We start from the raw sequence: 17486 nt of genomic DNA on the forward strand, positions 1-17486 counted from the left end.
TGAGTGTTCCATCGTCATTAGGAGGCCCTGAACGTTACAATTAACCATCAGTTTTGCGTCGGATTCGAATATCTAGACTCACAGGAGAAGGACTATATGGTGCCCGAGACAGCAATATCCCTTTGGAGACAAGTCGGCTGGAGGACGATCTATTGAATCTCGACGCAATTTGAGTGTTCCATCGCCATTAGGAGGCCTTGAACGTTACAATTAACTATCAGTTAAGCGTCGGATCCGAAAATCTAGACTCACAGGAGAAGGACCATAAGGTGCGCGAGGCAGCAATAGACCCTTGGAGACAAGTCCACAGGAGGAGGATGTATTGAATCTCGACGCAATTTGAGGGTTCCATCGTCATTAGCAGGCCCTTAACGTTACAATTAAATATCAGTTTTGCGTCGGATACGATAATCTAGACTCACAGAAGCAAGCCATTAGGTGCCAAATGCAGCAATTGACCCTTGGAGACAAGTCGGCTGGAGAGCGATGTATTGAATCGCGACGCAATTTGAGTGTTCCATCGTGATTAGGCGGCCCTGAACGTTACAATTAACCATCAGTTTTGCGTCGGATTCGAGTTTCTAGACTCACAGGAGAAGGACTATCTGGTGCCCGAGGCAGCAATATCCCCTTGGAGACAAGTGTGCTGGAGGACGATGTATTGAATCTCGACTCAATTAGAGTCTACCATCATCATTAGGATCCTCTGAACGTTACAATTAGCAGTCCGCTTTGCGTCGGATTCGAATATCTGGTCTCACAGGAGAACGACCATAAGGTGACCTAGGTAGCAGTAGACCCATGGAGACAAGTCGACTGGAGGACGATGTATTGAATCTCGACGCAATTTGAGTGTTCCATCGTCATTAGGAGGCCCTGAACGTTACAATTAACTATCAGTTATGTGTCGGAATCGAAAAAGTAGACTCACAGGAGAACGACCATAAGGTGCCAGAGGCAGCAATAGACCGTTGGAGACAAGTCGGCTGGAGGACGATTTATTGAATAGCGACGCAATTTGAGTGTTCCATCGTCATTAGGAGGCCATGAACGTTACAATTAACCATCAGTTTTGCGTCGGATTCGAATCTCTAGACTCACAGGAGAAGGACTATATGGTGCCCGAGGCAGCAATATCCCCTTGGAAACAAGTCGGCTGGATTACGATGTATTGAATCTCGACGCAATTTGAGTATTCTATCGTCATTAGCAGGCGCTGAACGTTACAATTAGCAATCCGTTTTGCGTTGGATTCGAAAATATAGACTCACAGGAGGCGGACCATAATGTGCCTGAGGCAGCAATATCCCCTTTTAGACAAGTAGTCCAGAGGACGACGTATTGAATCTCGACGCAATTTGAGTGTTCTATGGTCATTAGGAGGCGCTGAACGTTACTATTAACTATCTTTTTTGCGTCGGATTTGATAATCTACACTCACAGGAGAACGACGATAAAGTGCCCGACGCAGCAATATACCCTTGGAGACAAGTCGCCTGGAGGACAATGCATTGAATCTCGACGCAATATAAGTGTTCCATCGACATTAGGAGGCCCTGAACGTTACATATAACTATCAGTTAAGCGTCGGATCCGAAAATCTAGACTCACAGGAGAACGCCCATAAGGTGCCCGAAGCAGCAATAGAACCTTGGAGACAAGCCGGCTGGAGGACGATGTATTGAATCTCGACGCAATTTGAGTGTTCCTTCGTCATTAGGAAGTCTTGAACGTTACATTTAACTATCATTTTTGCTTTGGATTCGAAAATGTAGACTCACAGGATACGGACCACATGGTGCCCATAGGCAGCAATATCCCGTTGGGGACAAGTCGGCGGGTGGACGATGTATTGATTCTCGACGTAATTTTAGTGTTCCATCGTCATTAAGAGGCCCTGAACGTTACAATTAACTACAAGTTATGCGTCGGATTCGAAAATATAGACTCACAGGAGGCGGACCATAATGTGCCCGAGGCAGCAATATCCCCCTTTAGTCAAGTAGTCCAGAGGACGACGTATTGAATCTCGACGTAATTTGAGTGTTCTATGGTCATTAGGAGGCGCTGAACGTTACTATTAACTATCTTTTTTGCGTCGGATTTGATAATCTATACTCACAGGAGAACGACGATAAAGTGCCCGACGCAGCAATATACCCTTGGAGACAAGTCGCCTGGAGGACAATGTATTGAATCTCGACGCAATATAGGTTTTCCATCGACATTAGGAAGCCCTGAACGTTACATATAACTATCAGTTAAGCGTCGGATCCGAAAAACTAGACTCACAGGAGAACGACCATAAGGTGCCCGAAGCAGCAATAGAACCTTGGAGACAAGTCGGCTGGAGGACGATGTATTGAATCTCGACGCAAATTGAGTGTTCCTTCGTCATTAGGAGGTCCAGAACGTTACAATTAACTAACATTTTTGCGACGGATTCGAAAATCTAGAATCACAGGAGACGGACCACATGGTGCCCATAATCAGCAATATCCCGTTGGGGACAAGTCGGCGGGTGGACGATGTATTGATTCTCGACGTAATTTGAGTGTTCCATCGTCATTAAGAAGCCCTGAACGTTACAATTAACCACAAGTTTTGCGTCGGATTGGAAAATCTAGACTCACAGGTGACGGACCATATGGTGCCCGAGGCAGCAATATCCCTTTGGAGACAAGTCGGCTGGAGGACGATGTATTGAATCTCGACGCAATTTGAGTGATCCTTCGTCATTAGGAGGGCATGAACGTAACAATTAACTATCAGTTTTGCGTCGGATTCGAAATTCTAGACTCACAGGAGAAGGCTTATATGATGCCCAAGGCAGGAATATCCCTTTGGAGGCAAGTCGGCTGGAGGACGATGTATTGAATCTCAAAGCAATTTTGGACTTCCATCGTCATTCGGTGGCTCTGAACGTTACAATTAGCAGTCCGTTTTGCGTCGGATTCGAATATCTGGACTCACAGGAGAACGAAGATAAGGTGACCGAGGTAGCAGTAGACCCATAGAGACAAGGCGGCTGGAGGACGATATATTGAATCTCGAAGCAATTTGAATGTCCATTCTCATTAGGAGGCCCTGAACGTTACAATTAACCATCAGTTATGTGTCGGAATCGAGAAAGTAGACTCACAGGAGATCGACCATAAGGTGTCCGAGGCAGCAATGGACGCTTGGAGACAAGTCGGCTGAAGGACGATGTATTGAATCTCGACACTATTTCAGTGTTCCATCGTCACTAGGAGGCCCTGAACGTTACAATTAACTATCAGTTTCGCGGCGGATTCGAAAATCTAGACTCACAGGAGACGGATCACATGGTGCCCGAGGCAGCAATATCCCCTTGGAGAGAAGTAGGCTGGAGGACGATGTATTGGATCTAGACGTAATTTGAGTGTTCCATCGTCAATAGGAGGCCCTTAACGTTACAATTAAATATCAGTTTTGCGTCGGATACGATAATCTAGACTCACAGGAGCAAGCCATTAGGTGCCAAATGCAGCAATTGACCCTTGGAGGCAAGTCGGCTGGAGAGCGATGTATTGAATGTCGACGCAATTTGAGTATTCTATCGTCATTAGCAGGCGCTGAACGTTACAATTAGCAGTCCGTTTTGCGTCGGATTCGAAAGTATAGACTCACAGGAGGCGGACCATAATGTGCCCGAGGCAGCAATATCCCCTTTTAGACAAGTAGTCCAGAGGACGACGTATTGAATCTCGTCGCACTTTGAGTGTTCTATGGTCATTAGGAGGCGCTGAACGTTACTATTAACTATCTTTTTGCGTCGGATTTGATAATCTACACTCACAGGAGAACGACCATAAAGTGCCCGACGCAGCAATATACCCTTGGAGACAAGTCGCCTGGAGGACAATGTATTGAATCTCGACGCAATATAAGTGTTCCATCGACATTAGGAGGCCCTGAACGTTACATATAACTATCAGTTAAGCGTCGGATCCGAAAATCTAGACTCACAGGAGAACGACCATAAGGTGCCCGAAGCAGCAATAGAACCTTGGAGACAAGTCGGCTGGAGGACGATGTATTGAATCTCGACGCAATTTGAGTGTTCCTTCGTCATTAGGAAGTCTTGAACGTTACATTTAACTATCATTTTTGCGTTGGATTCGAAAATGTAGACTCACAGGATACGGACCACATGGTGCCCCAAGGCAGCAATATCCCTTTGGGGACAAGTCGGCGTGTGGACGATGAATTGAATCTCGACGTAATTTGAGTGTTCCATCGTCATTAAGAGGCCCTTAACGTTACAATTAACTACAAGTTATGCGTCGGATTCGAAAATCTAGACTCACAGGAGAAGGACTAAATGGTGCCCAAGGCAGGAACATACCCTTGGAGACAAGTCGGCTGGAGGACGATGTATTGAATCTCGACGCAATTTGAGTGTTCCATCGTCATTAGGTGGCTCTGAACGTTACAATTGGCAGTCCGTTTTGCGTCGGATTCGAATATCGTGACCTACAGGAGACGGAACATATGGTGCCCGAGACAGCAATAGCCCCTTGGAGACAAGTCGGCTGGAGGACTATGTATTGAATCTCGACGCAATTTGAGTGTTCCGTCGTCATTAGGAGGCGCTGAACGTTACAATTAACTATCAGTTTCGCGGCGGATTCGAAAATCTAGACTCACAGGAAAACGAACATAAGGTGCCCGAGGCAGCAATTGAGCCTTGGAGTCAAGTCGGCTGGAGGAAGATGTATAGAATCGCGACGCAATTTGAGTGTTCCATCGTCATTAGGAGGCCCTGGACGTTACAATTAACCATCAGTTTTGCGTCGGATTCGAAATTCTAGACTCACAGAAGAAGGACTATTTGGTGCCCGAGGCAGCAATATAACCTTGGAGACAAGTCGGCTGAAGGACGATGTATTGAATCTCGACGCAATTAGAGTTGTCCATCAACATTCGGAGGCTTTGAACGTTACATTTAGCAGTCTGTTTTGCGTCGGATTCGAATATCTGAACTCACAGGACAACGACCATAAGGTGACCGAGGTAGCAGTAGACCCATAGAGACAAGGCGGCTGGAGGACGATGTATTGAATCTCGACGCAATTTGACTGTTCCATTTTCATTAGGAGGCCCTGAACGTTACAATTAACCATCAGTTATAAGTCGGAATCGAAAAAGTAGACTCACAGGAGATCGACCATAAGGTGCCCGAGGCAGCAATGGACGCTTGGAGACAAGTCGGCTGAAGGACGATGTATTGAATCTCGACGCTATTTGAGTGTTATATCGTCACTAGGAGGCTTGAGCGTTACAATTAACTATCGGTTTTGCGTCGGATTCGAAAATCTAGACTCAGAGGTGAACGACCATAAAGTGCCCGAGGCAGCAATATCCCCTTGGAGACAAGTCGGCTGGAGGACTATGTATTGAATTTCGACGCAATTTGTGTGTTCCATCGTCATTAGGACGCCCTGAATGTTACAATTAACTATCAGTTTCGCGTCGGATTCGAAAATCTAGACTCACAGGAGAACGACGATATGTGCCCGAGGCAGCAATATCCCCTTGGAGACAAGTCGTCTGGAGGACGATGTATTGAATCTCGACACAATTTGAGTGTTCTATCGTCATTTGGAGGCGCTGAACGTTGCAATTAACTATCAGTTACGCGTCGGATCCGAATATCTAGACTCACAGGAGAACGACCATAAGGTCCCCGAGGCAGCAATTGACCCTTGGAGACAAGTCGGCTGCAGGACGATGTATTGCTTCGCGACGCAATATGAGTGTTCCATCGTCATTAGGAAGCCCTGAACGTTACAATTAACCATCAGTTTTGCGTCGGATTCGAAATTCTAAATACACAGGAGAAGGACTATATGGTGCCTGAGGCAGCAATAGACCCTTGTAGACAAGTAGCCTGGAGGACGATGTATTGAATCTCGACGCAATTGGAGTGTTCCATCAACATTAGGAGGCTTTGAACGATACAATTAGCAGTCCGTTTTGCGTCGGATTCGAATATCTGGACTCACAAGAGAACGACCATAAGGTGACCGAGGTAGCAATAGACCCATGGAGACAAGTCGGCTGGAGGACGATGTATTGAATCTCGACGCAACTTGAGTGTTCCATCGTCATTAGGAGGTCCTGAACGTTACAATTAACTATCAGTTTCGCGACGGATTCGAAAATCTAGACTCACAGGAGACGGACCACATGGTGCCCGAGGAAGCAATATCCCGTTGGAGACAAGTCGGCGGAAGGTCGATGTATTGGATATCGACGCAATTGAGTGTTCCATCGTGATTCGGAGGCCCTCAACGTTACAATTAAGTACAAGTTTTGCGTCGGATTCAAAAATTTAGACTCACAGGAGACGGACCATATGGTGCCCGAGGCAGCAATATCCCCTTGGAGACAAGTTGACTGGAGGACGATGTATTGAATCTCGACGCAATTTGAGTGTTCCATCGTCATTAGGTGGTCCTGAACGTTACAATTAACTATCTGCTTTGCGTCGGATTCGAACTTCTAGACTCACAGGAGAAGGACTACATGGTGCCCAAGGCAGCAATATCCCCATGGAGACAAGTCGGCAGGAGGACGATGTATTGAATCTCGACGCAATTAGAGTGTTCCATCATCATTAGGACCTCTGAACGTTACAATTAGCTGTCCGTTTGCGTTGGATTCGAATATCTGGACTCACAGGAGAACAAAGATAAGGTGACCGAGATAGCAGTAGGCACATGGAGACAAGTCGGCTGGAGGACGATGTATTGAATCTCGACGCAATTTGAGTGTTCCATCGTCCTTAGGAGGCCCTGAACGTTACAATTAACTATCAGTTATGTGTCGGAATCGAAAATGTAGACTTACAGGAGAACGACCATTAGGTGCCCGAGTCAGCAATTGACACTTGGAGACAAGTCGGCTGAAGGACGATGTATTGACTTTCGACGCTATTTCAGTGTTCCATCGTCATTAGGAGGCCCTGAACGTTACAATTAACTATCAGTTTTGCGTTGGATTCGAAAATGTAGTCTCAGAGGAGAACGACCATAAGGTGCCCCAGGCTGCAATAGACCGTTGAAGACAAGTCGGCTGAATGACGATGTATTGAATGTTGATGCAATTTGAGTGTTCCATCGTCATTAGGAGGCTCTGAACTTTACAATAGGCAGTCCGTTTTGAGTCAGATTCGAATTTCTGGACCTACAGGAGACGTACCATATGGTGCCCGAGGCAGCAATATCCCCTTGGTGACAAGACGACTGGAGGACGTTGTATTGAATCTCGACGCAATTTGAGTATTCTATCGTCATTAGGAGGTGCTGAACGTTTCAATTAACTATCAGTTATGCGTCGGATCCGAAAATCTGGACTCACAGGAGAACGACCATAAGGTGCCCGAGGCAGCAATTCACCCTTGGAGGCAAGTCGGCTGGGGGACGAAGTATTGAATCGCGACGCAATTTGAGTGTTCCATTGTAATTAGGAGGCCCTGAACGTTACAATTAACCATCAGTTTTGCGTCGGATTCGAAATTCTAGACTCACAGGAGAAGGATTGTATGCTGCCCGAGGCAGTAATATCCCCTAGGTGACAAGTCGGTTGGAGGACGATGTACTGAATCTCGACGCAATTAGAGTGTTCCATCATCATTAAGAGGCTCTCAACGTTACAATTAGCAGTCCGTTTTGCGTCGGATTCGAATATCTGGACTCACAGGAGAACGACCATAAGGTGACCGAGGTAGCAGTAGACCCATGGAGACAAGTCGGCTGGAGGACGATGTATTGATTCTCGATGCAATTTGAGTGTTCCATCGTCATTACGAGGCCCTGTGAACATTACAATGAACTATCAGTTTCGCGTCGGATTCGAAAATCTAGACACACAGGAGACGGACCACATGGTGCCCGAGGCAGCAATATCCCATTGGAGACAAGTCGGCGGGTGGACGATGTATTTAATGTCGACGTAATTTGAGTGTTCCATCGTCATTAGGAGGCCCTGAAAGTTACAATTAACTACAGGTTTTGCGTCGGATTCGAAAATCTAGACTCACAGGAGACGGACCATATGGTGCCCGAGGCAGCAATATCCCCTTGGAGACAAGTCGGCTGGAGGACGATGTATTGAATCTCGACGCAATTTGAGTGCTCCATCGTCATTAGGAGGCCCTTAACGTTACAATTAAATATCAGTTTTTTGCCGGATCCGAAAATCTAGACTCACAGGAGCAAGACCAATAGGAGCCAAAGGCAGCAATTGACCCTTGGAGACAAGTGGTCTAGAGGACGACGTATTGAATCTCGACGCAATTTGAGTGGTCTATGGTCATTAGGAGGCGCTGAACGTTACAATTAACTATCGTTTTTGTGTCGGATTCGAAAATCTAGACTCACAGGAGACGGACCACATGGTGCCCGAGGCAGCAATATCCCCTTGGAGAGAAGTCGGCTGGAGGACATTGTGTTGGATCTCGACGTAATTTGAGTGTTCCATCGTCAATAGGAGGCCCTTAACGTTTCAATTAAATATCAGCTTTGCGTCGGATTCGAAAATCGAGACTGACAGGAACAAGACCATTAGGTGCCAAAGGCAGCAATTGACCCTTGGAGACAAGTCGGCTGGAGGACGATGTATTGAATCGCGACGCAATTTGAGTGTTCCATCGTCATTAGGAGGTCCTGAACGTTTCAATTAACCGTCAGTTTTGCGTCGGATTCGAAATTCTAGACTCACAGGAGAAGGATTATATGCTGCCCGAGGCAGTAATATCCCCTAGGTGACAAGTCGGTTGGAGGACGATGTACTGAATCTCGACGCAATTAGAGTGTTCCATCATCATTAAGAGGCTCTGAACGTTACAATTAGCAGTCCGTTTTGCGTTGGATTCGAATATCTGGACTCACAGGAGACGGACCACATGGTGCCCGAGTCAGCAATATCCCATTGGAGACAAGTCGGCGGGTGGACGATGTAGTTAATGTCGACGTAATTTGAGTGTTCCATCGTCATTGGGAGGCCCTGAACGTTACAATTAACTACAGGTTTTGCGTCGGATTCGAAAATCTAGACTCACAGGAGACGGACCACATGGTGCCCGAGGCAGCAATATCCCCTTGGAGAGAAGTCGGCTGGAGGACGATGTATTTTATCTGGAAGTATTTTGAGTGTTCCATCGTCATTTGGAGGCCCTGAACGTTACAACTAACTATCAGTTATGTTTCGGAATCGAAAATGTAGACTCACAGGCGAACGACCATAAGGTGCAGGAGGCAACAATGGACGCTTGGAGACATGTCGGCTGAAGGACGATGCATTGAAATTCGACGCTATTTCAGTGTTCCATCGTCATTAGGAGGCCCTGAACACAATTAACCATCAGTTTTGCGTCGGATGCGAAAATCTAGACTCACAGGAGACGGAGCATAAGGTGCCCGAGACAGCAATAACCCTTTGGAGACAAGTCGGCTGGAGGACGGTGTATTGAATCTCGACGCAATTCGAATGTTCCATCGTCATTAGGAGGTCCTGAACGTAACAATTAACTATCAGTTTTGCGTCGGATTCGAAATTCTAGACTCACAGGAGAAGGACTATATGGTGCCTAAGGCAGCAATATCCCCTTGGAGACAAGTCGGCTGGAGGACGATGTATTGAATCTCGACGCAATTAGAGTGTTCCGTCATCTTTAGGAGGCTCTGAACGTTACAATTAGCAGTCCGTTTTGCGTCGGATTCGAATATCTGGATTCACAAGAGAACGAAGATAAGGTGAACGAGGTAGCAGTAGACCCATGGAGACAAGTCGGCTGGAGGACGATGTATTGAATCTCGACGCAATTTGAGTGTTCCATCGTCATTTGGAGGCCCTGAACGTTACAACTAACTATCAGTTATGTGTCGGAATCGAAAATGTAGACTCACAGGAGAACGACCATAAGGTGCCCGAGGCAGCAATGGACGCTTGGAGACATGTCGGCTGAAGGACGATGTATTGAATATCGACGCTATTTCAGTGTTCCATCGTCATTAGGAGGCCCTGAACGTCACAATTAACTATCAGTTTTGCGTCGGATTCGAAAATGTAGACTCAGAGGAGAGCGACCATAAGGTGCCTGAGGCAGCAATAGTCCTTTGGAGACAAGTCGGCTGAATGACGAAGTATTGAATCTTGATGCAATTTGACTGTACCACCGTCATTAGGAGGCTCTGAACGTTACAATTGGCAGTCCATTTTGCGTCGGATTCGAATATCTGGACCTACAGGAGACGGACCATATGGTGCCTGGGGCAGCAATATCCCCTTGGTGACAAGTCGATTGGAGGACGATGTATTGAATCTCGACGCAATTTGAGTGTTCCATCGTCATTAGGAGGCCCTGAACGTTACAATTAACTATCACTTATGCGTCGATTCTGAAAATCTAGACTCACAGGAGAACGACCATAAGGTGCCCGAGGCAGCAATTGACCCTTGGAGACAAGTCGGCTGGAGGACGTTGTATTGAATCGCAACGCAATTTGAGTGTTCCATCGTCATTAGGAGGCCCTGAACGTTACAATTAACCATCAGTTTTGCGTTGGAAACGAAATTCTAGATTCACAGGAGAAGGACTATATGGTGCACGAGGCAGTAATATCCCTTTGGAGACAAGTCGGCTGGAGGACGACGTATTGAATCTCGACGCAATTAGAGTGTTCCAACGTCATTAGGAGGCCCTGAACGTTACCATTAACAACAGGTTTTGCGTCGGATTCCCAAATCTAGACTCACAGGCGACGGACCATATGGTGCCAGAGGCAGCAATAGACCATTGGTGTTCTATCGCCATTAGGAGGCCCTGAATGTTACAATTAACTATTAGTTTTGCGTCGGATTCGATAATCTAGACTCACAGAGGAACGACGATAAGGTGCCCGAGGCAGCAATATCCCCTTGCAGACAAGTCGGCTGGAGGACGATGTTTTGAATCTCGACGCAATTTGAGTGTTCAATCGTCATTAGGAGGCCATGAACTTTACAATTAACTATCAGTTTTGCGTCGGATTCGAAAATTTAGACTCACAGGAGAAGGACCATATGGTGCACGTGGCAGCAATATCCCCTGGTAGACAAGTCGTCTAGAGGACGACGTATTGAATCTCGACGCAATTTGAGTGTTCTATGGTCATTAGGAGGCCTTGAACGTTACAATTAACTATCATTTTTGCGTCGGATTCAATAATCTAGACTCACAGGAGACGGACCACATGGTGCGCGAGGCAGCAATAACCCGTTGGAGACAAGTCGACGGGAGGTCGATGAATTGGATCTCGACGCAATTTAGTGTTCCATCGTGATTAGGTGGCCCTCAACGTTACAATTAACTACAAGTTTTGCGTCGGATTCGAAAATCTAGACTCACAGGAGCAAGACCATTAGGTGCCAAAGGCAGCAATTGACCCTTGGACACATGTCGGCTGGAGGACGATGTAATGAATCGCGACGCAATTTGAGTGTTCCATCGTCATTAGGTGGTCCTGATCCTTACAATTAACTATCTGTTTTGCGTCGGATTCGAAATTCTAGACTCACAGGAGAAGGACCATAAGGTGACCGAGGTAGCTGTAGACCCATGGAGTCAAGTCGGCTGGAGGACGATGTATTGAATCTCGACGCAATTTGAGTGTTCTATCGTCATTAGGTGGCCCTGAACATTACAATTAACTATTAGTTTTGCATCGGATTCGTAAATGTAGACTCACAGAGGAACGACGATAAGGTGCCCGAGGCAGCATTATCCCCTTGCAGACAAGTCGGCTGGAGGACGATGTATTGAATCTCGACGCAATTGGAGTGTTCCATCGTCATTAGGAGGCCTTGAACGTTACAATTAACTATTAGTTTTGCGTCGGATTCGAAAATCTAGACTCACAGGAGACGGACCATATGGTGCCCAAGGCAGCAATATCCCCTTGGAGTCAAGTCGGCTGGAGGACGATATATTGAATCGCGACGCAATTTGAGTGTTCCATCGTCATTAGGAGGCCCTGCACGTTACAAGTAACCATCAGTTTTGCGTCAGATTCGAAAATCTAGACTCACAGGAGACGGAGCATAAGGTGCCCGAGACAGCAATAAACCTTTGGAGACAAGTCGCCTGGAGGACGATGTATTGAGTCTCGACGCAATTTGAGTGTTCCATCGTCTTTAGGTGGTCCTGAACGTTACAATTAACTACCTGTTTTGCGTCGGATTCGAAATTCTAGACTCACAGGAGAAGGACTATAAGGTGCCCAAGACAGCAATATCCCCTTGGAGACAAGTCGGCTGGAGGACGATGTATTGTATCTCGACGCAATTTGATTGTTCCTTCGTCATTAGGAGGCCCTTATCGTTACATTTAAATATCAGTTGTGCGTCGGACACGAAAATCTAGACTCACAGGAGCCAGAGCATTCGGTGCCAAAGGCAGCAATTAACCATTGGAGACAAGTCGGCTGGAGGACGATGTATTGAATCGCGACGCAATTTGAGAGTTCCATCGTCATTAGGAGGCCCTGAACATTACAATTAACCATCAGTTTTGCGTCGGATTCGAAAATCTAGGCTCACGGGAGACGGAGCATAAGGTGCCCGAGACAGCAATATCCCCTTGGAGACAAGTCAGCTGGAGGACAACGAATTGAATCTCGACGCAATTTGAGTGTTCTATCGCCATTAGGAGGCGCTGAACGTTATAATTAACTATCATTTTTGCGTCGGAATCGAAAATCTAGACTCACAGGAGACGGACCACATGGTGCCCGAGGCAGCAATATCCCGTTGGAAACAAGTCGGCGGGAGGTCGATGTATTGGATCTCGACGCAATTGAGTGTTCCATCGTCATTAGGAGGCACTGAACTTTACAATTAACTACAAGTTTTGCGTCGGATTCGAAAATGTAGACTCACAGGAGACGGACCATATGGTGCCCGAGGCAGCAATATCCCGTTGGAGACAAGTCGGCGGGAGGACGATGTATTGTATCTCGACGCAATTTGAGTGTTCCATCGTCATTAGGAGGCCCATAACGTTACAATTAAATATCAGTTTTGCGTCGGATTCGAAAATCTAGACTCACAGGAGCAAGAACATTAGGTGCCAAGGCAGCAATTGACCCTTGGAGTCAAGTCGGCTGGAGGACGATATATTGAATCGCGACGCAATTTGAGTGTTCCATCGTCATTAGGAGGCCCTGCACGTTACAAGTAACCATCAGTTTTGCGTCAGATTCGAAAATCTAGACTCACAGGAGACGGAGAATAAGGTGCCCGAGACAGCAATAAACCTTTGGAGACAAGTCGGCTGGAGGACGATGTATTGAATCGCGACGCAATTTGAGAGTTCCATCGTCATTAGGAGGCCCTGAACGTTACAATTAACCATCAGTTTTGCGTCGGATTCGAAAATCTAGACTCACGGGAGACGGAGCATAAGGTGGCCGTGACAGCAATAACCCTTTGGAGACAAGTCGCCTGGAGGACGATGTATTGAATCTCGCCGCAATCTGAGTGTTCCATCGTCATTAGGAGGTCCTGAACGATACAATTAACTATCAGTTATGCGTCGGATTCGAAATTCTACACTAACAGGAGAAGGACTATATGGTGCCCAAGGCAGCAATATCCCCTTGGAGACAAGTCGGTTGGAGGACGATGTATTGAATCTCGACGCAATTAGAGTGGTCCATCATCATTAGGAGGCTCTGAACGTTACAATTAGCAGTCCGTCTTGCGCCGGCATCGAATATCTGGACTCACAGGAGAACGAAGATAAGGTAAACGAGGTAGCAGTAGACCCATGGAGACAAGTCGGCTGGAGGACGATGTATTGAATTTCGACGCAATTTGAGAGTTCCATCGTCATTAGGAGGCCCTGAACGTTACAATTAACCATCAGTTTTGCGTCGGATTCGAAAATGTAGACTCAGAGGAGAACGACCATAAGGTGCTCGAGGCAGCAATAGACCGTTGGAGACAAGTCGGCTGAATGACGATGTATTGAATCTTGATGCAATTTCAGTGTTCCATCGTCATTAGGAGGCTCTGAACGTTACAATTGGCAGTCCGTTTTGCGTCGGATTCGAATATCTGGACCTACACGAGACGGACCACATGGTGCCCGAGGCAGCAATATCCCCTTGGAGACAAGTCAGCTGGAGGACAACGTATTGAATCTCGACGCAATTTGAGTGTTCTATCGCCATTAGGAGGCGCTGAACGTTATAATTAACTATCATTTTTGCGTCGGAATCGAAAATCTAGACTCACAGGAGACGGACCACATGGTGCCCAAGGCAGCAATATCCCATTGGAGACAAGTCGGCGGGAGGTCGATGTATTGGATCTCGACGCAATTGAGTGTTCCATCGTCATTAGGAGGCCCTGAGCTTTACAATTAACTACAAGTTTTGCCTCGGATTCGAAAATGTAGACTCACAGGAGACGGACCATATGGTGCCCGAGGCAGCAATATCCCCATGGAGACAAGTCGGCTGGAGGACGATGTATTGTATCTCGACGCAATTTGAGTGTTCCATCGTCATTAGGAGGCCCATAACGTTACAATTAAATATCAGTTTTGCGTCGGATTCGAAAATCTAGACTCACAGGAGACGGAGCATAAGGTACCCGAGACAGCAATAACCCTTTGGAGACAAGTCGCCTGGAGGACGATGTATTGAGTCTCGACGCAATTTGAGTGTTCCATCGTCATTAGGTGGTCCTGAACGTTACAATTAACTACCTGTTTTGCGTCGGATTCGAAATTCTAGACCCACAGGAGAAGGACTATATGGTGCCCAAGGCAGCAATATCCCCTTGGAGACAAGTCGGCTGGAGGACGATGTATTGTATCTCGACGCAATTTGAATGTTCCTTCGTCATTAGGAGGCCCTTATCGTTACATTTAAATATCAGTTGTGCGTCGGACTCGAAAATCTAGACTCACAGGAGCCAGACCATTCGGTGCGAAAGGCAGCAAATGACCATTGGAGACAAGTCGGCTGGAGGACGATGTATTGAATCGCGACGCAATTTGAGAGTTCCATCATCATAAGGAGGCCCTGAACGTTACAATTAACCATCAGTTTTGCGTCGGATTCGAAACTGTAGACTCAGAGGAGAACGACCATAAGGTGCCCGAGGCAGCAATAGACCGTTGGAGACAAGTCGGCTGAATGACGATCTATTGAATCTTGATGCAATTTCAGTGTTCCATCGTCATTAGGAGGCTTTGAACGTTACAATTGGCAGTCCGTTTTGCGTCGGATTCGAATATCTGGACCTACACGAGACGGCCCACATGGTGCCCGAGGCAGCAATATCCCCTTGGAGACAAGTCAGCTGGAGGACAACGTATTGAATATCGACGCAATTTGAGTGTTCAATCGCCATTAGGAGGCGCTGAACGTTATAATTAACTATCATTTTTGCGTCGGAATCGAAAATCTAGACTCACAGGAGACGGACCACATGGTGCCCGAGGCAGCAATATCCCGTTGGAGACAAGTCGGCGGGAGGTCGATGTATTGTATCTCGACGCAATTTGAATGTTCCTTCGTCATTAGGAGGCCCTTATCGTTACATTTAAATATCAGTTGTGCGTCGGACTCGAAAATCTAGACTCACAGGAGCCAGACCATTCGGTGCCAAAGGCAGCAATTGACCATTGGAGACAAGTCGGCTGGAGGACGATGTATTGAATCGCGACGCAATTTGAGAGTTCCGTCGTCATTAGCAGGCCCTGAACGTTACAATTAACCATCAGTTTTCCATCGGATTCGAAAATCTAGACTCACGGGAGACGGAGCATAAGGTTCCCGAGACAGCAATAACCCTTTGGAGACAAGTCGGCTGGAGGACGATGTATTGAATCTCGACGCAATTAGAGTGGTCCATCATCATTAGGAGGCTCTGAACGTTACAATTAGCAGTCCGTCTTGCGCCGGCATCGAATATCTGGACTCACAGGAGAACGAAGATAAGGTAAACGAGGTAGCAGTAGACCCATGGAGACAAGTCGGCTGGAGGACGATGTATTGAATTTCGACGCAATTTGAGAGTTCCATCGTCATTAGGAGGCCCTGAACGTTACAATTAACCATCAGTTTTGCGTCGGATTCGAAAATGTAGACTCAGAGGAGAACGACCATAAGGTGCTCGAGGCAGCAATAGACCGTTGGAGACAAGTCGGCTGAATGACGATGTATTGAATCTTGATGCAATTTCAGTGTTCCATCGTCATTAGGAGGCTCTGAACGTTACAATTGGCAGTCCGTTTTGCGTCGGATTCGAATATCTGGACCTACATGAGACGGACCACATGGTGCCCGAGGCAGCAATATCCCCTTGGAGACAAGTCAGCTGGAGGACAACGTATTGAATCTCGACGCAATTTGAGTGTTCTATCGCCATTAGGAGGCGCTGAACGTTATAATTAACTATCATTTTTGCGTCGGAATCGAAAATCTAGACTCACAGGAGACGGACCACATGGTGCCCAAGGCAGCAATATCCCATTGGAGACAAGTCGGCGGGAGGTCGATGTATTGGATCTCGACGCAATTGAGTGTTCCATCGTCATTAGGAGGCCCTGAGCTTTACAATTAACTACAAGTTTTGCCTCGGATTCGAAAATGTAGACTCACAGGAGACGGACCATATGGTGCCCGAGGCAGCAATATCCCCATGGAGACAAGTCGGCTGGAGGACGATGTATTGTATCTCGACGCAATTTGAGTGTTCCATCGTCATTAGGAGGCCCATAACGTTACAATTAAATATCAGTTTTGCGTCGGATTCGAAAATCTAGACTCACAGGAGACGGAGCATAAGGTGCCCGAGACAGCAATAACCCTTTGGAGACAAGTCGGCTGGAGGACGATGTATTGAATCTCGCCGCAATTTGAGTGTTCCATCGTCATTAGGTGGTAATTAACGATACAATTAACTATCAGTTATGCGTCGGATTCGAAATTCTAGACAAACAGGAGAAGGACTATACGGTGCCCAAGGCAGCAATATCCCCTTGGAGACAAGTCGGTTGGAGGACGATGTATTGAATCTCGACGCAATTAGAGTGGTCCATCATCATTAGGAGGCTCTGAACGTTACAATTAGCAGTCCGTCTTGCGTCGGCATCGAATATCTGGACTCACAGGAGAACGAAGATTAGGTAAACGTGGTAGCAGTAGACCCATGGAGACAAGTCAGCTGGAGGACGATGTATTGAATCTCGACGCAATTTGAGAGTTCCATCGTCATTAGGATTCCCTGAACGTTACAATTAACCATCAGTTTTGCGTCGGATTCGAAAATGTAGACTCAGAGGAGAACGACCAAAAGGTGCCCGAGGCAGCAATAGACCGTTGGAGACAAGTCGGCTGAATGACGATGTATTGAATCTTGATGCAATTTCAGTGTTCCATCGTCATTAGGAGGCTCTGAACGTT

Source organism: Schistocerca americana, chromosome X (assembly GCF_021461395.2).
Source record: "Schistocerca americana isolate TAMUIC-IGC-003095 chromosome X, iqSchAmer2.1, whole genome shotgun sequence".
NCBI lineage: Eukaryota > Metazoa > Arthropoda > Insecta > Orthoptera > Acrididae > Schistocerca > Schistocerca americana.